This window comes from Aricia agestis, chromosome 6 (assembly GCF_905147365.1).
Source record: "Aricia agestis chromosome 6, ilAriAges1.1, whole genome shotgun sequence".
In the NCBI taxonomy this organism is placed as follows: domain Eukaryota; kingdom Metazoa; phylum Arthropoda; class Insecta; order Lepidoptera; family Lycaenidae; genus Aricia; species Aricia agestis.
The window spans coordinates 4,198,226-4,225,471 of NC_056411.1; the positions used below are offsets into that span (position 1 = coordinate 4,198,226).

Below are 27,246 nucleotides of genomic sequence, written 5' to 3' on the forward strand. Positions count from 1 at the left end.
TTTGACAGGTATGTTTTTGGTGTGATTATTATTTTCATTGAATTGACATAATCCGACCGAATGATGTAGGTCCGGTACTGCCAATGGATCAATTACATGTCTGAAAATTTCTTATGATAAAAAATCAATGTGAGTTCTCTAAGAAGTTTCATGGCAAATTTTAGCCCTTAACCATAATAGCTATATTGTACTAGTTGACGCTCGCAACTCCGTTTCGTCAAAATCTTTTGTCACGCGGGAACAGTACATTTTGCCAGGATAAAAAGTATCCTATGTTCTTTTTAGGGATTAAAAGTATCACCATACCGAATTTCAGCAAAATCTGTTCAGTGTTTTGGGCGTGAAAATGTAATGGACAGACAGACACACTTTCGCATTTATAATAATATTAGTACGGATATTAGTAGGGATATGGATTATCTAAGTTACTGATAATAAACAGTTTTAATTAACACGCACAAAGTAATTGGGGATGTTTGTATCAAAACTAGAGCCAGTTTACACGGCGCGTTGCGTTGCGTTGCGTCGCAACGCTAATATTTTGACGCATAGCCGGCCACAGGGTCGCTGCGCCATCGCAGCGTTATTACTCGAAGCAGTCTTAGGGTCAATTCAGACCGCAACGAGACGAGGCGAGGCGCGACGCGACGCGACCTAAATTTGTATGGATTTGTCAGATGTCGTCAGCGTGAGACGTCTTGCAAATCTGTCAAATCCATACTAATTTAGAAATGCATCTACGCGTCGCGTTGCGGTCTGAATTGACCCTTAACGTCAACACCCCTTACTGCTTCTCTCGGGGGCTGCTGTCCGTCATGTGTGCATTGCGACGACGCAGCGCACCGTGTGAACACCTTGATTATTTGTATGTAAAACAACGCAATGGCAGCACTGCGTCGACCCAACGCTGACGCAACGCGCCGTGTGGACTGGCTCTTACGTATCTTGACCCGACGTAAATCATGTTTTTGTTGATAAATGCCAGAGCAGCCTCCACGCCACAGCCGTATAAATCAGAGTTAGATGACCGAATAATACTATAGATAATATTTCTGACGTTAGTTTCAATGAAATTGAGATATTTGTAACATCTAAAACAATGTAGGTATAATAATGTTTATTTATTTGTTGTTGGAGACTTATCACAATATCCTTTTCTATATAAAAACTAGCTGTCCCGGCAAACGTTTCTTTGCCATATAAAGTATTTCGCCTATATTGTTTTATTGAAGTGACTAAATAAGTATATCACCATGGCAACGTCCATCGCTATCCCGTCGCACAAACAATGGTCGCCGTCAGTCTCGAGTTGTAATAATTTACTATTAGTACAGTTATGAAGGCAAAAATCAGGCACAACCTCCGATTTCGTTGAACCTCCATCGATTTGGATGAAATTTTGGAATTGAGTATGTTTTACCCTCTACTTAAAAAGTGACATATACTCGTATTGCGCTCTTCGCATTTTAGGGGTGAAATTCACCCCTTTTTCAAAAAGGAGGAAAAATGCAGATCTAACCATTCTGGCTTAGTAATTGTGTTTAATTAGATAAAATAAACGTTTTTTCAATATTTTTATGCCCAATTTATGATTCTAATAAATTTTTAAAACTATGAAAAAATTATTTTTTGTATTTCTGAGTTTCTAAATATTACATACAGGGTTTGTTTCATATTTATGATATAATTTTTGGTTGACGATGAAATTTCAACACTTACAAACTACTCTCTCGATGCAAAATCGCTGTAAAACTATTGGTTAAAAAATTTAAGCCTATTAAATTATTGTACACGAGAGAAATAAAATCTTATTTAAGTACTAAGTATGTATTAAAATTATAATTATTGCGAAATTTTTTAACCTTAAAAACTACGGCTCGTCTTAATAATAGTTCTAACTTTTTTATCAGCTAGTAAACCTGATATAAAAGTTTTCAAAATTGTATTAATTGTAGTGTTTCCTAAGTTGAATAATACCCAGTACAACAAAAAAATTATTACTTAAATCGGACTTGTAGTTCCGGAGATATGCGAACACAAACATAAAAACATACATACATTTGTTCAGAGACTGAAGTAGACTAACATAAACAAAAACTGGGCAGTTATGGAAATATTACATACATGCGCGTCAAATTGATAACCTTATTATTTGAAGTCGGTTAAAAAATAAACAAGCCGTTACCCAAAGGGTAAGAGCGGGACCCTATTACTAAGACATTGATGTCTGTCCGTTTGTCTCCAGGCTGTAACTTAAGAACCGCTATAGCTAGACTTTTGAAATTTTCACAGATTATGTATATCTGTTGCCGCTTTAACAACAAATTACTAAAAACAATACTAAATTAAATATTTAAGGGGGCTTCCATACAAACAACGTTATTTTTTTTGCAACTTTTGCTCGATAACGGCAACACATAGGCACTTGAAATATTCACGACATACTCAGTTGTATTTGAACTTTAATAATTAATAATAAAATTTAAATTAATTAAATAATTAAGGGGGCTCCCATACAAAAAAACACAATTTTCAGCCTATTTTTTGCTCTATTGTGGTACGGAACCCTTCGTGCGCGAGTCTAACTTGCACTTGGCCGATTTTTTATTTTTGGATTGTCTATTGTTTTTCCACTGATCTGAAATTAATAGCAGGTTATCCCCTTTCTATCGAATCTCACTAACCTAGTGGGGATTTTGAGAGTAAAGGAAGAGAGAAGGCTCTAGTGTACTGCGCACACACTTGAGCACTGTAAAATTATTCCTGCCTATCACCAAAACCAGTGTGGAGGTATTTTAATTGTTATAATTTGGAAAATATACTAAAATATTCAATAAACCACGTCATCCTCGAAAGCCCCACCACTTTTTCCAGTAAATGTTTACCATTTCTTTCACTTTTTCCGTCATGAAAAGACACATACACTTACCCATACATGACGTGTATTTAGTTTAGTACCTATTGACACGTTTTCCTACAATTTAAGAATACCAAATCTCTGCTTCAAATTTTTTTCAAAAAATAATTTATTTGTCTTATTACCATAGCTCCCGTAATTTTTTAGTTATCAGGTTCATTTAAAAAACATTTTAAAGGTAATTTCAAGAGCTTTGAGATTATGGTAAGAAACCCTTTTTAAAGCCCTTAATTTTTAAAATAAAAAGCGTTAATAAGTGCTAGTTACGTGGTTATCGCAGTAAAAGTTAGGCTTTATACGTCTTTAATCTTGGCTATTTTTCATCCTACAAAAATAAAAAGGAAACCAAAAGCTTTTTTAGGAAACGAACTCGAATTTTATTTTTTATGTTTTTTTACGAATATCCAATATTTTAAAAGTTATATCCAAAAGAAAATGAAATTTACGAAAATTTGAAAACTTAAAATTTTATGAAATCATCTTTTTTTTCAAAAGTAAGCATTCTAAAGCAGGTTAATTTTTTGAAGTCATAACTTATGCTAAAATAAAGAAAAGCCTTTAAAGATAACCATAAATTTGAAATTTTGTAGAAATGGTGAAAGTTTTATTTTTCGTTTTTTCCAAAAAAAAATTCGAAAGTGTCATCTTATTTTTATCATAACTTGCTCAATTTTAATGCTATTAATTTTTTACAGTACTCAATAGAAAGGAAATTTTAAGTATTTTAAAAAGTGTTCAGGAAGTAAATGTCATAAAATGCATCAATTTTCCGTTATTTGTGTATGAATGTTTAGTTTAAAGTACTCGCCGAAAAAAAGTATACATATAATCACCTATACTTCACTTTAAATTAAAATTAGAAGGTTATTAAAATTAGGGATTTATTTGATTTTTAATTGACTTCAAATTAGGTTATTACACATTTTTCGTAAAAACATATAGTTTTTGAGTTATTTATGAAAAACCGCTTTAAAACATGTAGTTTTATCACGAAAAATCACAATCTTCAATCTTTGATTACTCAGAAAGTATAGATTTATTCCAAAGACTTTATGCAACAAATTTTGCTTAAAATTTGTCTGTTTATCGATTTCTGATTTTATTTAAAAATATTTCACCCCCGAGAAGGGTTGGCATCCACCCCCAGGGCAAAAGCGCAAGTTGGTACTATGTCACTTTTGTTTCTTAGGGTATCCCCCACCAAAATCGATGGAGGTTCAACGAAATCGGAGGTGAAAACCTTCAATGACTCCACTATATTATTTATTCAACAAATGTACTTATCAATATAAAAAGTGCCCAGTAGCCGATTCTCAGACCCACTGAATATGCATATAAAATTTGGTTAAAATCAGTAAAGCCGTTTCGGAGGAGTTCGTGGCCTAACATTGTGACACGAGAATTTTATATATAAGATACTAGCGACCCGCCTCGGCTTCGCACGGGAATAAAATATATATAGCCTATGTCACTCACTAAAGAAATTATTAAAGTCGATTCAGTAGTTTTTAATTATTGGTTGGGGAAAAAGTTTCTTCGCATTGTATAATATAAAATTCAAAAGGTTTTTTTTTTATAAAGTTTATTTACAATTGACTAAAGTATATAATATGTGTCATTTTGTTCGAAAACTTTTTGTCATCTTGTTGGTAGGGACATGATTCCATTGCTATAAAAATTTTGGGCCTTCTGATGAAAAAACTGCGACAAGTGGTTTTGGCAATCCTCTTGTGATGTCAACCTGACAATGCCTGGAATTCTGCAGCAACTGAAACAGTTTGAAATCTGAAGGTGCAAGGTCAGGACTATACGGCGGATGCATAAACACCTCCCAGCCAAACTCACGTAATTTTTGCTGAGTGACTAAAGATATGTGAGATCTAGCGTTATCATGGTGAAAAACCCTTCTGTTGATTAATTCCGGCCGCTTTTTCTCAACTTCTTGCTTTAATAAGTTGTTCGCAGTACAGTTCAGAATCGATGGTCCTGCCTGGCTGTAACAGCTCATAATAAATAATGCCCTTACAATCCCACCACACACACAGCGTCATCTTGTTGCGAGTTAACCCAGGTTTCGCCACTGTCTATGAAGCCTGACCGCCCTTTGACCATGATCTTTTTCGCACGTTCTTGTTATGGATGTTCACTTTACGAAGAACGTCCGTCAAGTACCGCCAGTGCCGCCACCGGCCAAATAACCGCCTTTTATTCACTATCGATCCCCGCTACTACTGTCTACTATACCCCACTTTTACTTACAGGTTGAGGTTTATTTCGCGGAATATTGCTAATGACATACTAAATTTTATACTTCTTCACTTCTAAACGGCTGGAGCGATATAAATACAATTTGTACGCAGTTAGTTGATACCCTGGATTAACACATAGGCTACTGTTTACTGCGGGACAACTTAACAATTTATTTTCCCTCATAAGCCACGGGTAACACCGCGGAGTACATCTAGTGTATTATAAACTTCAACCTTGGTGATATTGGCATAATAACAACAATAAAATATAAAAGCAGACGAAGGTCACAGACTCTTCCCCTAAAATGTTAAATACGCTTCTTTTTCCTCATTTGCGCATTTTCCTTATCCCAAAAAGACAAGTGGAAATCAAGGTAACTTCTGATAACAAGGCAAAATAATATTCATTTTACACGTCCGTACAAAAGGTCCCATTCATGAAGAAAATACTTCTTGAAAAGGCAAATATAATTCCGATTTTAACATAAAATTCCATAATGTGAGTTTATGTTGAATAAATTGTAAAAAATTGGTGTCATGATTGTGGCAGCTGTTTACATATATTATGTTATAATCTGTGAAAATTTCATAAGTCTTGCTATAGCGGTTCTTGAGATACAGGCTGGAGACAAACAGACAGACGGACAGACAGACAGACAGACATCTAAGTCTCAATAATAGGGTCCCGTTTCTTCCTTTGGGTAAAAAATATACGCCCTTTTACTGAATCGTAAAAAGGTGTATAATAATTAGGTACCTATAGCGTCAATATTATATTTTGTCTATCATAGGCTAAGGTGGATTACACTTCTACACAAAGGGTTCTAATGTAGGAAATGCCTTGAATAGACGAACATGAATTCGCCATTTTGACATTTTTTAAAGTAGCAGTAGCTTCGGAAGAAGCAATTTTTCTCAGTGACAAACGCACCCTTTTCATCTGCCTGGTATCTTGAGATCCGAGATTGTGGTAATGAGAATCCTAATAAGGCTCTTTGTTGAATTTTCTAGGAATATCATGACTTTTTTTATGCTCAAAATTACAAGGAATCTTTTCAATTTTCGTGGATACTATTCCCAGTTTTTACAATGACTGTGAAAAAAGTAGTATTCTCTGTATTAGCTTCTGTTAAAAACACTGAGTGAGATGTGTGTGAGTTAAGATGTTAAAGAAATGTTATAATATTGGTTATGAATACTAATTGTCTTACGGCCGTTCCCAATATTTGATCTATCTCTGGTTTTGCCCTACTAGAGATAGGAATAGCTCAGATTAGACATTAGAGACATATATTTTATGTCAATTGTGAGCTATTCCTATCTCTAGTAGGGCAAAACCAGAGATAGATCAAATATTGGGAATGGCCGTTAAGGAGGCGACTAACCTAAAGTTGTCAATTTTATAATTCATTTTTATACTTGATAATAAGCCCCGAATTGTTACATTTTCTAAACTGAGATACTACATCATATTTCCAAGACTTTGATTTGAGTGGCTACACGATAGCTTAAAATTTTCTCGATAGAAAAAAAAACACAAAGATGCATCTAATTTTCATGAATTCGTATATATTGCCGTCACCGTGCATTAAACTAAGTATTGTGCATTAACACATTGTATAAAATTCTATCATTGAGACACTGACCTGGCGGATTTTTAAAATATTGTATATTTATAGAATTATGAAGAAAAAACTAACTTGGCGATGATTCCAAGTCGAACTTTTTCACCTGGCCTAATATTATGAAAGACGTGAGCTCAGAACATCAAAATGTGAGTGTGAGAATGAATGATGATGTTTTTTTAGGTCAGTCGCCCTCTTTAAAAGCAATATAATATTACAATTCAATCACTTTTTCAATTTCATTCAATCACAACACAATATTTAACAATACCGGGATAATAAAAGGATTTTTTTCCTAAAAGGTACATAAAATAATATGTCGTATCTACTACTAGTAGTACCCCTAGGTACTTAATAAGTGACCATTATAGCAACAGCACGCTTATAGTGGCTTTATTATGTGAGTCATGAAACTGAATTTTTATGCACTCTGCAGTGTGACACCTGCTTTTAGTTATTACTTATTCATTTTATAAAAGTATCATGAATGTCATAATACAACCGAAACATAGAGGTATAATAATAATAGCTCCCACACCGGTTTCGGTGACGGTGGCCGATTTCATTGAAACCAGGCCAGCTACGCAGGTGTAATTTTATAGTGCCCAAGTGTGTGCGCAGTACACAAGAGAACCCTCTACTCCTTTACTCTCATAATCCAGAGGGACGGAAGACCGACACGACCGGCGAGAGATCAGGCGCAGGACCGACTTTTTACATGCCCATCCGACGCATGGATCATCTTACTTGTCAGACAATCAGGTGATCAGCCTGCATTGTCCTAATCAAACTTGGAAATAACATGTTTTCAACGCGGGAATCGCACCCACGACCTCCGAGTCAAGAGCCGCGCTCTATACCATTAAACCACGGAGAGGTATAATATTATATTGTAATATATATTATGTACAGTAGACTGCTTTCTTTACTAGCTGATTTAGGCGAAGAAAGACATTAGCGTGATTCTAGACAACTTAAAGTAGTTGCACATTATTATGCTGCATATTTTTAAGGTTCCGTACCCAAAGGGTGAAAACAGGACCCTATTCATGAGACTTCGATGTCTGTCTGTCCGTCTGTCTGTCTCCAGTTTGTATCTCAAGAACCGCTTTAGGTAGAGATCTGAAATTTTCACAGATTGTGTATATCTAATAATAATAATAATAACGTTTATTTAACAATAAGACATCACATTACACTACCAAAAGACAATACACATTACAATACATAAAGAAAAATAATTACAAAAATAATAGCATAATGATATCATGAGGAACGGTGCATTGTCATGTCTACTGCCAAAAAGGACACCACTCAGGCGTATCACCGTGACGTACACCACAGTGCCTAGTGTTATGTGGTTCCTAGTAAACCATCATCTGAAAACAGGAACGGATAAGCACTCAGCAATACATTATAACATATTACATACAAACTATTATTTTTTATATAAATATATAATATGGAGTTCTTTAAAATTATAAGATACAATAATTAATATGAAAATATAATATAAAATAAATACTATAATATTATGAGTTGTGCGTGTGACTCAGTGCTATGGCATGGTTATGCGGCGGACCCGTCCGCGCCCTTCGTAAAACCCGTGCTCTCACCATAACGCAAACGGCTGTCCCATGAGGTATTAGCGCCGCGCGCGCAGGACTATTGGCCACCGCTATACACCTGACCGTAGCAATGAGCGATATATATACTTACGTAATACATAAACAGTAATAATATGCCGCTATAACAACAAATACTAAAAACAAAATAAAATTAATATTTAAAGGGGGCTCCCATACAACAAACGTGTTTTTTTTTTGGCCTTTTTTGCTTGATATTAATAATGGCAACAGATAGGCACTAGATATTTTCACAAAGACCTTAATTATATGGCTTTTTCAATATTTAAGAATAATATTGAAATAAAATAAAAAATTAAGGGGGGCTCCCATACAAAAACACAATTTTTGGTATATGTTTGCTCTATAATACTACGGAACCATTCGTGCACGAGTCCGACTCGCACTTGGCCGATTTTTTTACTACATCCGACTTATTAGTCAAGCACACAACTGAGGTGGGATTTCACTAGGCACACTTAAAACTTCGTTTTATAAAACTTAGTTCTCATTGAACGGTTATGTGAATCTCGTTATGTTTCAAATGGATTTTACAAACTTCTTTTGATCGCGATTAATAAATCTAAGTTTACGTGACGTCACGCGATTATTTTACATGTTTTTATCATTTTGGAGCCTTGTCACGTTAATTTAACAACAAAATAGCAAGAAACAATACATGAACTAACCAAACGCATGTGTCAAAACTGTCATACGTTTTGAACCGGTTCAGTGTGCATTGAACGCGTTCGATTTCTTTGGTGAAATCGCCCCTGAGTTACCTACTGTGTGATATTTATGCAGTGTGTAACAAAACTAAGTGATAATGCTTTAAGGTGTGTAGGTACGTGTTCTTGTAGAAAATTCACTGTGAAAGTAGCAACGCTGAAAGACCAATATTTGTTTCACTTTTGTATGGGCAAGCGCCCCAGCGCGGCGTCACGAGTTTCCCCAGACAAAAGAAAATAAGGTCTTTCAGCGCTACTATTTTCACAGTGAACTCTCTACAAGGAACACGTACACACCCTAAAGTATTATCACTTAGTTTTGTTACACCCTGTAGTATGTTATTAATTTATAATGTAATAAATTACCTAACCTTACTTAAATGGATTAGTATTGTTATTGCTTAGTTAAAATTATGATAGCTTCCCTTAAAGCAAACTTGCTATATGAAATAAAACACAGACATTATAGATTCAAATAGATTAAAAAAAATGAGAGAGCCCACTTAACAAATAATAATGATCGATTAGAAACAAATATTACACAACCATTCTCCATATCATCTTATTATATCAAAGCATACGTTTTATGAAAAAAGAAAATGACAAAAATAATATCGACGCGGGAATGAAAAATTTGCACAAACATAATTTTTCAAGAGATAATAAGGAAACACAGCAATACGTATTTTCCTCCAAGATTGGGGTGATTCCAGCCACTTAAAAATATCAATCCAACTTTTTAAATAAGACCGCGAGGCGAGGGACTGTAGATCGCAAGATTTATGAGTTATATTATACAATATTGAAAGTATAAAACAACCAGATGATGCTCGCAACTCCGTTGCGCCAAAATTGGTTTATCGCGAGGTAACCGTACATTTTTCTGGGATAAAAAGTATTTTTTTATCCTATCTCTCTTCGTAGGGCTGCTGGAAGAGATTTCTTTTTAGAAATAAGCAGATCCTTAGTGTCGTCTTTCTGTGTAAACTGTTATATTATTGTTATGTTTTTCTGTGCACAATAAATAAATAGGGCGTGAAGAGGTAACAGACAGACAGACACAATTTCGCATTTATAATATTAGATGATGTACAATCGAAGAAATTAATTCGTAGGCAGATGGTGGACCAACTTATTTTGGTCGCGTTTAGTCAAACCCAGCCGACATATAATTATGACGATTACATTAAGAGCCCATATGACCCTAACTTGACTACATACTTTAACCTAGATCTCAAAATCTGTAAGGTCTAAAAAACTGATTTTTTGACACAAGTAACTTCAGTTCATAAAAATTAAATGCTCAAGACGAAAACACGATTACTCAAAAAATGCTCGATAGTTTCTTTTTTACAAAAAACCTTGTTTTAGACACATTTTTGCTTGGATCTTCGAAATTTGCTGTCTTTTCTTTCATATTTTTTAATATCTAAAAAGGTATTGATAAAACCTAAATTTGCTCAAAACACTTTTTTCATAATCATTATAGTTCGTCTTTTATTCAAGTAAAACTAACTCGGCGACGATTCCGCGCCGTCCTTTTTCACCTGGCATATGAAAGACGGGCGTGAGTGTGAAGAGAGAAGGACGATGTTTGATTTTTAGAGTCAGGTGAGCTCTTAAGTTAAAATATAATCGCACCAAATGACGTAGGTCCGTCAACTGCCTGGGAATCAATTTCTTCGATTGTACAATATTGAAATAAAAAAAAAAAACACTTTTGCAAGTTTCTCGTGTAGCTTGTGTAGTTTGGCAGTACCTAATAATAATTTGGATTCTGGGAGATATTAGTTTTTTTTTATTATTTTCTTCGAAAGATTTTTAGTTCAACTTCTTTTTTTCACAATTAAATAAGTTAGCTGTAGTGTGATAGTATTTTTCATTTCGATTCATAATTCAATTCAATGAAATTAAGCATTTCTTTATTTCCTAAATAATGAAATTAGATTAAACTTATGGATTGGTAGGTACATATAATAAACATATTTATGATAATCAATAGTACAAAACATATGATACCAAATTAACCAATTATTAACTTTGATATAAATAAAATATTTAACCAAGAATTAACTTTAGCGCGCGCCTAAACATATTGTTCCAATTGCGTAAAGATAATTGCGCATAATATCTTTATATTAATAAACACATAATTACAACGGCACATATCGTTAACGACGCTAATGCGTTACACTTGTTTGCCGTTTCATTCGCACCTGTGTTTGTATTGTGAATTTGTTCATTAATTAATCCTAACTATGGCTATATCAATAAACGCGTTCATAATAATATAGCGTGAACGATCGTTTACTATACACACTAATAAAAATAATAATAATGCCTCCCAGGCCGTTTGCGGTGACGGTGGCCGGTTTCATTGGAATATGCAGGTGTGAGAGTGCCCAAGTATGTTCACTATCTCAACAAGAGCGCTCTCTTTTCATTAACCAGTAGGCCTAGTACGAAACCGTTTTGAGACTCAAACAACGTCATTTCACGTTTGTAAGAGTAGGACACAACATTCTCGTACGATTGTTTGAGTCTCAAAACCGTTTCGTGGTACGGGCCCAGCCTAGGACGACGGAGGACCCACACGACATCGGAGAGACCAGGCGCAGGACCGACTTTTTTATATTCCCATCATTGGTAACTAACTATCTGATATGAAAAATAGTAAAACCAAGCGTCGGATGGGAATATAAAAAAGTCAGTCCTGCGCCTGATCTCTCGGATGTCGTGTCGGTCTTACGTCCTACTAAGGTGGATGAAAAGAGAGTGATCAACATCAACAACATTTTTCCAACGCGGGATTTAAATTCTACCTCAAAGTGAACAAAATATGCTCTAAAACACTTCCCAAGGAGGCGTTTTCGATACTAATTTAAACTGTTTTTAACTTTTTACCTTTTTTTTTTAATGAAATAAGGGGGCAAACGAGCAAACTGGTCACCTGATGGAAAGCAACTTCCGTCGCCCATGGACACTCGCAGCATCAGAAGAGCTGAAGGTGCGTTGTCGGTCTTTTAAGAGGGAATAGGGTAATAGGGGACGGTAGGGAAGGAAAGGGAAGGAAATCGGAGAGGGTAGGGAAGGGAATTGGGCCTCCGGTAAACTCACTCACTCGGCGAAACACAGCGCAAGCGCTGTTTTGCGCCGGTTTTCTGTGAGAACGTGGTATTTCTCCGGTCGAGCTGGCCCATTCGTGCCAAAGCATGGCTCTCCCACGTAAAATATACACGTAAAATATATTCGTGCCAAAGCATGGCTCTCCCACGTAAAATATATTCCCATCCGACGCTTGGTAACTATCTGATATGAAAAATAGTAAAACCAAGCGTCGGATGGGAATAAAAAAGTCGGCCCTGCGCCTGATCTCTCGGATGTCGTGTCGGTCCTCCGTCCTACTAAGCTGGTTAACGAAAAGAGAGCGCTCTTTACTTAATCAGCCTGCGTTGTCCTAGGAAACAACATTTTTCCAACGCGAGATTTAAACTCTACCTCAAAGTCAAGAACCATGCTCTAAAGTACTTCCCAAGGAGGCGTTTGCAATACTAATTTAAACTGTTTTTACCTCATAACGCTTTAATCGTTAAACCGATTGTTTGTAGTAGACCCTCAAAAAAGGACAGGATATTGTTTTATTATTTAAAATTAATAATAAAATACTACACTAAGGGCCTTATCACACTGGCGATTAGCGAGCGATTTGAAAGCGACGCGACTGCGCAGCGCACACGCATCGATGACGCCGCGATTGTGCGGCGTGCACGCAGCTTGCCTTCGGCGTTTTGGACATTCAGCAGCAAAATGGATTCTGACGTCACTCCCTAAACGAGTCTACTATATATTATAATAATAATCTGTGTAGACGAGTGTACAAAATGGCGTCCACGCCACGCCGCGACGACGCTGCGCTGTCGCGACGTGCACGCCGCGCAATCGCGACGTGTGCGCTGCGCAGTCGCGTCGCTTTCAAATCGCTCGCTAATCGCCAGTGTGATAAGGCACTAAGTATTACACTTATTAGTGCAAGAAAAGTGTTTATGTATTACTGTAAGGATAGTATTTATCACGTAAAGAATGAAAAAAAATGTACTGAACCGTTATGAAATATGTGAAAGTATGTCTGTCATGTATTGGGTACGGAACCCTAAGAGGCAGAAACCTGCTTAGTCCGCGTAAGCAGATTTCAGGTCACTTAACCTTTGCCGTGGTAAAGGGTTTATGTTCATGCTTACATTAGTATGGTTTCTGTATCTGTTCACACACACCATTGGTTTTAAACTAAATATTATGATAGCTTCTATATTTGTGTCGACGGTGGTTTTTATCGAAATTATAGTTGCGTAGGAGTTCATATTATAGTGCTTATGACATGTGCGCAAAGAGCGTTATACATAAAAGTCCTCTTAGAATACAATAGAATAAACCGATATATTATTATAATAAGAAAATAAATTGTAACTTAATGTAATTGTATAACTGGCAATAAAAAGTCCTCTTAATTATCTTTATTTTCTGCCCTCAAAGTATCTTTTTTTTCTTTTGATTCTCCAGGCAAAAGCGGTGTCTATCATCACTAAAACCCCATGGTGCTCTACTTGCTTAAGGAAAAGTTGTAGAAACGATATTTATATTATGCATAATCTACAAGACCCATATCATTTGTCAAGAGCCACACCTGTAAACTATAGGACCATGTTCGTTAAACTATAACTTATTTAAAAAAATAAAACCCCAAACTCACAAAACTTCTCCAGATAATCTATTCGCAATAAAATCACTTTGCTGTAACCTTTTCAACCGAAGAAAAACTTTTTAAACTCCGTTATCAAAAGGTTTTACACAATTTCCAGCTACACGCTCGCTGAAATAAATCAGCCATGTCAACCCTCCAAACTTTAAGGGGATATTAAGGTCTCTGTTGATATTACTCTGTCATTGAGGGCATTTCTAGCAAATCTCGTGGTTTTTGGTCGATTAACAGATACAGAATCTGTTGTGCGTCTTGGCGTTTGCGTTCTTACTTCACGCTTATAATGTTGCTTACTAAGGTTGGTACTTAAGATGCGACCCGGACTCAAGACGCGGTTCGGCTTTGTGATTGGTCCAAATTTTGACAGCCAACCAATCACAGAGCTTGAACCATGTCTTGAGACCGAGATGCATCTTGAGTGCTGACTATTTATACTTTGCCTAGGACTCGGTATTACGGCTGCACTCAGAGACACAAGTTAGTGATGACGACTGATTTTATCATGAACACCAACATTTTCTGTAAAATTTCACAAGACTGATCACCAAAATGATGATGCTGTACGAATAAAGCGGTACTCCAACAGCGCTAACAGTAAAAGCAAAATAACAGGAATAGGTATTTTAGCTGCGTTGTAGAAAAAAAGGGGCGACATAACTTCCTTCCCTACGACGCGCCGGCGATCTCTCCTCCTTTTTAACACGAGTTCGACACGTTTTACGCGTTCCAAAAAAGTGTACAACACCGCTAAAAACTTTTTACTTTAATAATCTCTTTTGTTGGAAAACACAAGCATGAAAATTACCATCGTTATAAATAGAATAAGTATCAAAATAATGGCAGTGCAGAGTTAGAGTTCCTTTGATAAAATCCTTAATGAATACGTCGTTAGGGAATAATTAGGGAACTGGTTGCTATGATTAGGTATCCCATTGTCCCATACCTATATTATATTAACTGTACCATTATACAAGGCATCTGTGACACGTTTTTTAACAAAAAGGTTTACTTTATACCAGGGGCTGCCAATCTTTTTCAGCCTGCGGCGCAGTTACACGTAAAATATTTTGTCACGGTGCCATACTCTACTTTGGTATTAGAAAAATATACATAAATAAATTATGTTATAGTTAGTTTAAGCAGGTAAATAGTAATAAACAAATATTTAATCATCTACCTGCTTTACAATTAATATTAATATAATTTTATAATATTTGTGGTTTCGGATTGTGATGGAGGATCGACTCACGGCGCCCCTGTTGTCTTTCCGCGGCGCACAGTTTGGGAACCCCTGATTTATACTAATTAACGAAGTTTTTTGTTCGTTCGTGTGTGGAATGTGTTCGTGTGGGTGTGGAACATTTTAGGTTTTTGTTTTTGTTCCTGAGGAAATTTCACAGGCATATTGAGTTTTTTTTTCATGTGGAAAAGCTTTACGCATCTTCGGTGGTTTATAGCGATTGGGTATGTGGGACTCCCTAGTAGGTCTACCCACTAAAGTCCCATGGTGCTTCCACTTGCCGCGTAATACCTCGATTGTGAGAATTGCAGACACAATAGATTTTCAATTGTTATGCGAGACCCGCAGAGTTGCGGGTACGGTAGAACCTACCGCATCTCTACCAGCGATCGTCCACATCGTGCAGACCCGTCGCCAAGCGTATTATAAACTAGATGGCGCCCGCAAATCCGTGGCGCCATTCGTTTATCGCGCGGGAACCGTACATTTTTTTGGGATAAAAAGTATTCTATGTCCTTTCCCCGGACTCAAAGTATCTCCATACCAAATTTCAGCAAAATCGGTTCAGCAGTTTAAGCGTGAAGAGGCAACAGACAGACAGACAGACACATTTTCGCATTTATATTATTAGTATGGAGTATGGATGTGAAAGTGTGTCTGTCTGTTTGTTACCACTTCACGCCCAAACTACTGAACTGAGTTTGCTGTTTAGTATAGAGACACTTTCCCGGGAAAGGACATAGGTTTTTTTTTAAGGAAATAATGGGAAAAACGAGCAAACGGGTCACCTGATGGAAAGCAACATCCGTCGCCCATGGACACTCGCAGCATCAGAAGAGCTGCAAGTGCGTTGCCGGCCTTTTAAGAGGGAATAGGGTAATAGGGGAGGGAAGGGAAGGGAATAGGGGAGGACAGGGAAGGGAATAGGGTAGGGCATTGGGCCTCCGGTAAAGTCACTCACTCGGCGAAACACAGCGCAAGCGCTGTTTCACGCCGGTTTTCTGTGAGAACATGGTATTTCTCCGGTCGAGCCGGCCCATTCATGCCGAAGCATGGCTCTCCCACGTATAATTTTCATCCCGGAAAAATGTACAGTACCCGCGCGATAAATTGCAATGGGTTTGCGGGCGTCATCTAATAATAAGATAGAAGCAAGTGATGATCATATTATGCACAAATACAGAAGTGGATATCTCATGCATACAGAATATTCGGTCTGTGTTTTCAGGATTTCAAAAATCATGTTTAATGCATACGCGTTCGCAACAAAGTGCCGCATTAATCCAATCAAACAAGTTTCTGTGAATATAATGCAATCCAAAAATGAAACTGACTTGCCTTTCAAAACGCCATGTTTTTCCACAAAGCACCATAGAAAAAGTAATTTTAAAATGAATCCTAAAAATGGTGTTACAAATGTTGTTGAAAAAACATGTTCTCGAGAAAAATAATCTATTCATGAACAGAACAACTCAAATGTTACCAGAAACAACCAGACGGGCCATAAAAAGTCCTATGGCGCGAACACTGACATGAACACACACATTAAATACAAGTACGCTGGACTTACGATACCCTTTGAAATGACTGCTAGTTTTTGTGCCTATTTGAAGCGGAATCAGCGCCCCCAATGCAAGGAAAGAGAACTAAATTTGACGTAAAAATGACGTTTGAAAGTCGCCATATTGGCGCTGATAGCACTAGTGGGAGTACTTGGAACTAGCGAGCGATTAATTGAATAGCGATTAAGCGGCCATTTACAAGTTACGTGAGATTTAGTTCTCTTCCCCGCATTGGAGACGCTGATTCCGCTTCAAATAGGCAAAAAAGCAGGTTGGTATCATAAGTCCAGCGTACTTGTATAATGGATGTCAGTGGGCGAGAAGGACTAACTAACGAACTCAGAGACATAATGATAATATAAAACTTCAATTTAATGAAAAGTTTGACAGATAATAATTAATATTTAGTAATTAATATTCGTCTCTGAGTGCGTTAGTGAAACTAGTGTAAGCTGCAAAAGGTAATAAAGAAAGTATCACACGGGTAGAAATAATATTAAAAATAAAATTTAGACGCTAGTTACGCACACACATTTACGAAACCACACTACGCGTTATCTTTCGTACGTGATTGGTTGACGTGCACCTCACACATGAATAAACAGCCTTTGTTGTTCGTGAAATACTATCTATATTTTTATTCAGCCTAGGTTCCGAAATAAATCCCAGTATACTGGCCAGGCTAAGATGTCATATGATCTTTACGCTATGTTGTACTGGTGTGTCACAGGTAAGACAACTGTGACGTTTATACGTCAGTCTTATGACTGCGTTTCCACCAGAGACGTGTTGCGAGGAACGTTTTTTGAGAACCAATAGAATCGCTTCATTGACGTGAGCTTGCCATAACATTGTTCAGCGCGGCGATGCTATTGGATCTAAAAACACATTCTATTCCTCGCTAAACATCTCTGGTGGAAACGCAGCCTTATAATGACATCTTAAAAAGTTATACGCGTTAATGCACTGGCGCAAATTACGGAACGAATCACAGGTGTGGCGTACATTATAGACGTAATATAGTAGACTGTTTAATATTTCGGAACATACAGTGTGGCTGTGTACAAAATAAATGTAAAACACTAAAATCAATATCGGCGGTTAAAAAACAGCCAGTTCTTGTTAACAGCGTGAAAGCGCTCGTCCTAATTTAGTTTGTAACTTATTGATAAATGACTTTCGAGGGCACTCCTCGTCCAAGAAACGGCCGAAAGTTCGATTTCTTTGACAGATTCGATAATGGTTGCCGAAATACGGCCATAGGTTCGAATCTATAATTCAAGACACTTTAACTTTTTATGTCAAGCTAGAAGTTTTGGTAACTAGCTAATCTAATTATTTGTATTTTTTACTAATGTGTTTAATTAAGTAAATAAGCACATTAAGTACTACGAGTATCGAAGAAATTGATTCATAGGCAGTTAACGGGCCTACGTCATTAAGTTGGATTATCTTAACTTAAGGCCCTGTATTCCCAAAAACGGACGATTTTCAAGATTTAAAAGTGACAGTAGACACAAAAATATAGTAATTTAAATTCTGAAAAAAATATGTGTTACTTAAGGATCTAACATAGTGGAATTTATATTCCATTACACAATATCATGAACTTCAGTCGATAGAAAAAAATCCCAAATCCCAAAAGACGATCAAAAAACTATAAAATAGCAGGCGCAAAGGTTCGGCTGGTGCGCTTTCAGTCACACACTTTGCGCCTGCTATTTTATAGTTTTTTGATCGTCGTTTTTTTATACATCAATTAAAACGAGTCAAAAGAACGAATCGCCCTAATTCTTTGTCTTTAATTCAGTGCAAAAATTATCTGAAAATTCCAAATAATTTGGACATAGTATGGAAAATTCGTTAAAAAAAGAGGTGAGTTTGGGGTTTTTTTCTATCGAGTGAAGTTCATGATATTGTGTAATGGAATATAAATTCCAATGTGTTAGATCCTTAACTAACACATATATTTTTTTCAGAATTTACATTATTATATTTTTGTGTCTACTGTCACTTTTAAATCTTGAAAATCGTCCGTTTTTGGGAATACAGGGCCTTAATTACGTCGTCAGCTGTGATCGACTGGGTTTGACAAAACGCGAGTCGCGACCAAAATACGTAGGCCCGCCATCTGGCTATGAATCAACTGATAGTACATAATATCGATGTATATTTTTCATAGCAAATAAGGTAAAAATTCCCATAAAATTTTGATACTTGATGTTGCCCGCATTTTCGATAGCACATAATAATATTCGTCAATTTCGCGTCGTATATTTAACAAGACTTAAAAGTTAAAATTACTGATACCAGAATATGACCTGGCGACTTTCGTATCATTATCATCCTAATTAACCTAACCTTCCCTGGACTTTTTTAGACTATTTTATGTAAAACGGTTAAGCCGTGGTCGACATTCAGAGAGACAAACAAAATTTAAAATTCATTTTATTATATAAATAATAAAAATAAATTTTAAATGTTTATATGAACTGACTTATATAATATATACAAATAGATTACTTAAGTCAATTCATATAAGCATAAAAAAACGAACAAACTTAAACAAACAAACGGTAATTTTCCATTATTGTATAAGTATAGAAGTAAGCTAAGACGAAATTTCCTCTATTCAAGCAGCCTTTGCTATTTCAGCGGTGTGACCAGCAAATGAAAAGTCCCGAACTTTTAATTTTCTAACTGGCAACTGAAATTGCATTCCTCGAGAAATTGGCGTGCATTACAATTCTGCCACTTTGTGTTATCGCCTTTGTCCTGGCCTGATTGGATAGTAATGGCTACTCTATTAAGGTACGTGCACATTACGGCGGTGTGCCAGCTGCAGCGGGGCGCATCCATGTTAATATTATAAATGCGAAAGTGTTTGTCTGTTTGTCTGTTACCTCTTCACGCTTAGAGTGCTGAACGGATTTAGCTGGAATTTGGTAGTACTTTGAGTCCCAGGAAAGGATATAGGATACTTTTTATCCCGGAAAAATGCACGGTTCTCGCGAGATGGTCTACTTTTCTATAAATGTTTTCTAACTCACCGCGCACTCGGTTTACACTATTGCCCTTTTTGGTATGGTTTAAATGTTTTTTTTAAATAAAATAAGGGGGCAAACGAGCAAACGGGTCACCTGATGGTAAGCAACTACCGTCGCCCATGGACACTCGCAACATCAGAAGAGCTGCAAGTACATTGCCGGCCTTTAATGTTAAATAAACAGGTCGACCTGAAAAAAAAATCGTAAGACGGCGGGAAAGTCTACAGGTGGCGAGGCGAAGGAGAGGAAGCTGTATTCTCTCTTTCTACCGCGCGGTGAAAATGTATGCCTCTATCTCTAAAATAACGTAAGCCTGCTTTCCGAGACGTTCACAATGATTTAAAATCAGCCCAGTGTGAGTCACTTGCGCACAAGAGGTTCCGTAAAATTTACTGACATCGAATGGGATACCCATCAATTAATATTAATTTTATTATTTATAATTGAAGTAAATTAAAATATATGTACTTAAAATATAAATATTAACTGTGTAGTGTGTAGCTATCGCGGTTCTGGAGATGCACCTTGGTGACATACAGATGGACGGACAGACAATGTATTCTTTATAATAGGGTCCCGTTTTTAGATTTTGGTTACATAACCCAGAAAACGACGGGGGAAATTGCTCAATTTAAAAACTACATGGTAATAAATTATTCATAACCCCTATATCCTGTTTAAGAACCAGGCAAATTATATAGGACTAGGTTGATTATCATAGTAGATTGATGAAGATAATTTAATATTCGGTCAAAAATAATTTTGTTCAAAGTGTATGAAAACTATATCCTGAGTAGGTATTATACTTATTTTACAACTAAATGATACGTTTAATATGGAAGTTTGAATGCTACCGTTAAATATTCTAACATTTATGCGCCCGTATGATTTCATCATAATTTCATAACTGTAATCGACTATAATCTTATGCATTTATTGCAGCTCCTTGTTTGATACAATCTGTAAACAGCTAAAAAGTAAGTCGGTCGTTTGACTTTCGTTTTATAAAATAAGTTTATTTTATAAATTAACGAAAGTCAAACGACCGACTTTTGAGGTGTCACACTCAGAAGTCAGAATACCTTTGGTGTCGGTTAGACGTATAATATTGGGAATACGCCCAATAATAATAATTTCCCCACGCCCGCGCCGGTTTAATTAAAATCAGGTCAGTTACGTAGGAGAAATTTTTATAGTGCCCAAGTGTGAGCGCAGTACACAAGAGCACTTTCTTTTCTTTTACTCTCCTAACCCACCCAGTGGGACGGACTAACAACACGACTGGCGAGAGATCAGGCGCAGAACCGAATTTTTACATGCCCATCCGACGCATGTATCATCTTAATCGTCAGACAATCAGGTGATCAGCTTTATATTATTATATTAATAACTATAACAATACTATTTTGCAGTTTCAGACTAGATCAAAGAATAAACGAAGAAACATTGATGTTGCATTAAAATATTACAATCAAGGCACTGTAGTTTGTAAATAAATTATCATTATTTTATGCAAATTACGATATAACTGTTTTTCAAATATCGAGTTTTGGCAAAGTCGTTCTTTAAATCAGAGGTCTCCAAACCAAACTTTTAAGATAACGGAATCTCTCTAAGGACCTTTTATTTTAGAAGTGGTAATGCTTTACGCTTCCCCGGCGAATTGGGGACATTGGCCGGGGTATGTGGGACTCCCCACTAAAACCCCATGGTGCTCCACTCCCCGTTTGGGTAAAGTTCCGGGCACGATCTACCCGCAACCGCAACTCTACCAGCGTTCATCACAGTGTGCAGTCTTCTTTTCTAAGGACCTAGAGCCAGTTGAGAGAGGGCTGTCTATATCATAAAGTTAATATACCTAGCGGAATAGAGAAACAAAGGCCTGAACACGAGAGATGTCACTATCAGTAACACTGCGTGGTAAAAAGAGACGTGTGATACATGACAGCAGCATTCTTTTTTTGACGTCCAGTCAACACGTGCCGCACGTTGACAATTTAATCTCATAGAAATCATGCTTGTGTAAGTGTATACGTACACATATTTTTACACACAGACGAAACCAATTTCGGTTTCGTTTGACAGCTCGAGATTGTTGCTCTATTCTGCTAGGTATATTAACTTTATGGTCTATATTGCAGCAATATAGCTATTTATTTATTTATTTATTTATTTAATCAGGACACCAAACAGCACATACATCGAAATATCATTAAAATAAGCATATTAATTATTATAAATTTTTCTAATGCATGTACCTTAGCAGGTGACACAACACATGAATCATGATTTTGCGCAGTTTTATATACTTTTTTAATGTTTTATCAAATTACTACATGACGCCCGGCCTGCAACTCAGTTCTAGCAAATTTTATTTATCGCGCAGGAATCGTAAATTTTTCCAGGATAAAAAGGAAATGTGTCCTTTACCGGGACTCAAAGTATTATCATACAAAATTTACCATAGCAAAATCGGTTCATGGACTTGGGCGTGACATGGTCGTGGCGTGACGTGGCTATGGACATTGGACAGTGAGATTTATGATGCTCTATATATATATAGAGCATCATAAATCGGGCTTCGCCCGCGTTAAGAAGTTTTATTATATGAAAACTTTCATCACCTATTTTAACCCCTTGGGGTTGGAATTTATCAAAATCCTTTCTTAGCGGAAGCCTTCGTCATAACATCTACCTGCATGCAAAATTTCAGCCCGATCTGTCCAGTGGTTTGGGCTGTGCGTTGATATATCATCATGTCAGTCAGCTTTGAGTTTTATATATATAAAATATGGAATCTCGGAATCGGCTCCAACGATTTTCATGAAATTTAGTATATAGGGGGTTTCGGGGGCGATAAATCGATCTAGCTATGAATCATTTTTAGAAAATGTCATTTTATTCGTGTTTTATCGAATACCGAGCAAAGGTCGGTCAAATAGCTAGTCTGTATTAAAAAGAAAAATTAATAATATGATCATAAAATGTATAAGTGAGATTACATTCAAAGAGGATATAAACTACTAACAATTACATTATTTTAGTGCTAAATTTAGCTCAAGACTGAACGTTACAATAACACATCTGTTCAGTACCGATTTGTATTCCAAGCGAGTGTTCACATTAACTTGAACTCAATCGAAAATTGTGGGTTAAAAGCTTCTAAATAATTCAAATAAAATATTATAAAAAACAGTGAATTTTTATTTTAGCTTGCTACTTTTACTCTCATATTCTTTTCATATTAAGTATTGTTGTTTTTAGGGTTCCGTACCCAAAGGGTAAAAACGATCCCTATTACTGAGACTTCGATGCCTGTCCGTCTGTCTGTTTGTCTCCAGGCTGTATCTCAAGAACCGCTATAGCTAGGCTTCTGAAATTTTTATAGACTGTGGATTTCTGGTGCCGCTATAATAACAAATACTAAAAACAAAAAGTTAATATTTAAGGGGGGCTCCCATACAGTAAACGTATTTTTTTGGCCTTTTTTGCTCGTAATTTATAATGGCAACACATGTTGCCATTATACATGACACTTGAAATTTTCACAAAATTCTCAATTATATGTGTACTTTAATATTTAATAATAAAATTAAAATATAATTAATTTTATTAAAGAGTAGGGAAAAAACACAATTTTTTCCCTACTCTCTCGCACTTGGCTGATTTTTTTAAAACAACAACCGTTAATTTTTTTCGCTAAAAGTATATTTATATTTTCTTTCCTTTTTTCGTCTAAGTCCTTTTTCGGGACTCAAAGTATATCCATACCATACTTTAGCAAAATCAGTTCAGTGGTTTGGGCGTGAAGAGATAACAAACAGTCTCTTCTCGCATACCCTATTATTATTATGAAACGATCAACTTAACTATATGTGAAATAATCCCCGAATTAGAGCAGCTAATGAAACTAAATTTTGATTTGATTATCACACTCACAGCCGGAATCTTCGATGTATTAATCCTGGGACCTGGTTTATTATGATAGCATTTGCGATTACTGGTTAGTTATTGTGCAGTTGTTCGCTGTAAAGCATTTGTGTCCTAACCCAAAAAAAATGGTTGTTAAATTTTGAATGCAGTCTTGCTCGACATCATCTAAAAAACATAACTCCATTCATAACCCAACACGCAATTTTTTGTGGGTTAGTACCACCGAGGAAATTGATTCCTAGGCAGTTAACGGACCTACGTCGTTTGGTGGGCTTATTAGCTGTGACCGGTTGAATGGGTTTGACAGGCGGAGCGCAGACGACAAACTATCCGTGACGCACTTTTTAGTCCGTGGAAATATAACGTATGCAATTATATGCAGTAACTCACGTCTGCGCTGCGCATCGTGTGCGTTACTACTTACCGCATATAATTGCATACGTTCTATTTCCACAGACTACAAAAGTGCGTCACGGATAGTCTGTTGTCTGCGCTGCGCCTTAACACGACCAAATTATGTACTAGGTCCGCCATCTGCCTAGGAATCAACTTGTCTGATAGTACACGAATGCTTAAGAGCGTCCAGTTATGAAAACGAATTATTGCGAAGGCTCGATTTATATACGTCCGCCCGAACGCGCGGTTTGGCGGCTACACGGCGAGATCACAAGCAGCACATTGGATAAAAATTATATCTATTTCTTTTTTGTCACAATTAACGCCTGTTCAATTTTTCATGCCTGGCAGAATCTTCAACTATCACATCAATATAAGTAGACAAATATATATATTTTAGGTACAAAGCCTTCAAAACAAGAGTAAAGCATTTTTATTATAATTGCTTTAAGTTAACTTAATTAACAAAATATAACTACAAAACACTTTACATTTAATTTACAAATGTCGCTTTGGAAATATAAAATATTTTTATTTGAAATATTCCTAACTTTTTCACTTTAATTACTTTCCTTTTATTTTTGTACGAAACAGAAAATTAACAATTTTTGTAACTGTCACTCCTCCCTCTCCCTGTCACTCCTCTGTCCTCTAGAAATTGTAATAAGTTATTAAATTGGTAACTCTTTAGTCAAGTAATAATATCTAGACACGCGGTAGCATAATATCAAGCCAAGTTCAGGTATAACAGAACTGGCGAGCAGCACCGTGTGTAATATTACACGAACTATTTGCAGCTACTTTTGACTCCTCTGATTAGATATCTGATTAGATGTACTTTAAGATCTCACATTATTTAAATAACACGTTATGTATAACACACACAACACAAACATTATGCTTGTCTATGGACTTCGCCGTAAAAAAATGGAGATCTAAATGAGTGCCAAGTTATATGGAAAATCGAGATATTATGTAATTATAGGAACCAGGAACCAAATAACATTATGAACATTAATAATAGAGTCTATTTCTTTGCTTTATTGAATATCTATAACAATTACTGTTATTAAAATAATGTGAGATCTTAAAGTAGATCTTTTTTTTTTTTTTTATTATGAGATAAGGGGGCAAACGAGCAAACGGGTCACCTGATGGAAAGCAACTTCAGCTAGGGGAGCCTCGCGCGCTCGCGTCTAGTCGCTGCGTCTGGAAGCGCTGTGCACGCGCACACACGACGACAATCGCGCGACAGTCTCGCTGTGAGCGCTAGAGGAAGGTGCACGTCTTTGTTAGTGTAGGCGCACACTAGGTGACACGCGTCAGCGACAGCTCGGCGACTAGACACGACGACAATGCCGATGCTAGATGCAAACGACAATGCCGAGTCTGACGCGACGACTAGACGCGATGACAAGTCGCCCTGTTTTCGATGGCTCTAAAAGTGGTAGTAAAAATTCCAAACCAGTACAAGAAACAAGTACATACAAGGTACTCACTACTTATTTAGTTTATAATATTAATAATTAATTTTATGTTTTGTTAGTCTCGCTAAGACTCTAGAATCTAGATCTACTAAACCGATTTGGCTTAGTCTCAAAACGTTTGTTTAAGTCCAGGAAAGGTTTATATTAAAAGGAAAGTGATACGAAGTTCACCGGGCTATCTAGTTATATTATAAAATTAATCAATTTTTGTAATTAATTAAAGTCAATTATTACAAATTTCAGCTAAATAAATAATCAAATCTTAACCACTAATTCGTAAATCAAATAAAAAAACTTCAGTTCGCCTGAGAGCCAGTCCACACGGCGCGTTGCGTCTGCGTTGCGTCGATGCAGCGCTGCCATTAGGGAATGCAATCCCGCAAGATAATTTCAATCCCGGTATTTGCGGGACTGAACAATCACGATCCCGCTGGATCCCGGTATTTGCTCGTTCTAATGACTTTACTTGATAGAACCCGTTTTATTCTTAGAAACTCTAATAAAACAAACTTTGTCAGACACTTTTTTACAAGGGTTTATTAATACTTCATTCTTTAGAATATATATTAAAAAAAAAAAACTTTTTGTTTGGAAATGGCTACGTAGTAGGTAATAATAGTTAAAAAAAATAAAATTATTTATTTTCAGCTTTTATAAAAATTATTATTTTTTTCCAAATATACGGAAAATTGTGCTAAAAGACTCCGTTACATACATACAGCCCAAGCTTATAAAAGTATGTTAAAAAAGTTGTGTCTGCCAAACGACTCCTGATATTCGACACAAGGTAGCCAGCAGCTGAAAAAGTTTGCTCAGCTTCAACGCTGGTTGCAGGTACATTATTGTCATTGAATTATAGGTGGATTGAAGGTAAATTGTTTAGTGGACTGCCTGTAGCCAGTTCACGCACCCCCGCGCGCAGAGTTACACGTATGAATCACGCTTTTTTGTAATCCCGCCAGTCCCGCGGGATCCCGCTAAATTTTCGACCGGGATTAGTCCCGCAAAATGCATATAGGATCCCGGTATTTCGGGATCCCGGTATCCTGGTATTGCATTCCCTAGCTGCCATAATTGCGTTTCTTTCCAATATACTAAAAACCAAGGTGTTCACACGGCGCGCTTGTCGTCACAACGCACACTTGACCAATAGCTGCCCCTGAGACGAAGCGGCGTACTGCATCGTAACAAAGTTTCGATGACGCAGCGCCCCTGTGGCCGGCTATGCTTCAAAATATTAGCGTTGCGACGACGCAACGCAACGCGCCGTGTGGACTGGCTCTTAGCTCCTGTTTTATTACGAGTACATATATAATATTATTAATGTCGGTCCATATTTAATTTATTTCTCTCTTGTTTTTCTCAGTTTGGAAATTAATTTTTGCCTTCTTTTAGGCGCTGAATTATATTTGACGAATACAAGGATGTTTCGAGCCCTCGAGGGCTGTTTAAGTTTTCAAACTTTTAGGTGAATATTATGTAATTTCAGGGTGCGATTAAAAATCTTTTTCGTCTCCATTTGGCAGCTTTTAGACGTTCATGGTTGTCTTGGGATCCTTGAAACTGAAAAGCATACATTCAGCAGGCTACGTATAGCCTGCTGAATGTATGCTTTTCAGTTTTATTCACATGATATTCGTTCTTTTGTTACAAATTAGGTACCATCAGTGAAATTGATCCA

The 27,246-nt window shown here is 36.6% G+C and overlaps 1 long non-coding RNA gene across 1 annotated transcript; it reads right to left on the minus strand.

Annotated features, from left to right (window-relative positions):
- Positions 1 to 852: 852 nt before the first annotated feature.
- Positions 853 to 22,843, minus strand: LOC121727962. The gene is made up of 3 exons (XR_006035749.1): positions 22,832 to 22,843; positions 19,059 to 19,063; positions 853 to 935 (listed from the first exon to the last, which is right to left on the minus strand). It is a non-coding gene; the product is annotated as an uncharacterized LOC121727962 (long non-coding RNA).
- Between the last annotated feature and the right edge of the window lie 4,403 nt (positions 22,844 to 27,246).